The following is a 1,336-nucleotide window of genomic DNA, read 5'->3' as shown; positions in this document are numbered from 1 at the left end:
CAAAACAGCCAGCTAGCACCAAAATGGCAGTATCAAATTCACACATAACAATATTAACCCTAAATGTAAATGGACTAAATGCCCCAATCAAAAGACACAGACTGGCAAATTGGATAAAAAGCCAAAACCCATTGGTGTGCTGTATCCAGGAAACCCATCTCACATGCAAGGATACACAAAGGTTCAAAATAAAGGGATGGAGGAAGATTTACCAAGCAAACGGAGAGCAAAAAAAAGCAGGAGTTGCAATTCTTATCTCTGATAAATTAGGCTTTAATGCAACAAATTTCAAAAGAGACAAAGAAGGATATTACATAATGGTAAAAGGATCAATGCAGCAAGAAGAGCTAATGATCCTAAATATATATGCACCCAATACAGGAGCACCCAGATACATAAGGCAAGCTCTTAATGACTTACAAAGAGACTTAGACTTCCACACAATTTTAGTGGGAGACTTTAACACCCCATTATCAATATTAGACAGATCAACCAGACAGAAAATTAACAAGGATATCCAGGACTTGAACTCAGACCTGGACCAAGCAAACCTAATAGACATTTACAGAACTCTCTACCCCAAATCCACAGAATATACATTCTTCTCAGCACCACATCACACCTACTCTAAAATTGACCACATACTTGGGAGTAAATCACTCCTCAGCAAATGCAAAAGAACGGAAATCATAACAAACAGTCTCTCAGACCACAGAGCAATCAAGTTAGAGCTCAGAATTCAAAAACTAACCCAGAACCACACAGCTTCATGGAAACTGAACAACTTGCTCTTGAATGTTGACTAGATAAACAATGAAATGAAGGCAGAAATAAAGATGTTCTTCAAAATCAACGAGAATGAAGACACAACATACCAGAATCTCCGGGACACATTTAAAGCAGTCTCTAGAGGAAAATATACAGCAATAAGTGCCCACATGAGAAGCAAGGAGAGATCAAAAATTGACACCCTATCGTCAAAACTGAAAGAGCTAGAGGAGCAAGATCAAAAAAACTCAAAGTCTAGCAGAAGACAAGAAATAGCTAAGATCAGAGCTGAACTGAAGGAGATAGAGACATAAAAAAACCCTTCAAAAAATCAATAAATCCAGGAGCTGGTTTTTCGAAAAGATCAACAAAATAGACAGACCACTAGCCAGATAAATAAAAAAGAAAAGAGAGAATAATCAAATTGATGCAATAAAAAATGATAAAGGGAATATCACCACAGATTCCACAGAAATTCAAACCATCATCAGAGATTATTACAAACAACTCTATGCACACAAACTAATAAACCTGGAAGAAATGGATAAATTCCTGGACACTTGCCTCC

This window comes from Cebus imitator, unplaced genomic scaffold (assembly GCF_001604975.1).
Source record: "Cebus imitator isolate Cc_AM_T3 unplaced genomic scaffold, Cebus_imitator-1.0 Scaffold45, whole genome shotgun sequence".
In the NCBI taxonomy this organism is placed as follows: domain Eukaryota; kingdom Metazoa; phylum Chordata; class Mammalia; order Primates; family Cebidae; genus Cebus; species Cebus imitator.
This window is presented reverse-complemented; position numbering follows the sequence as displayed.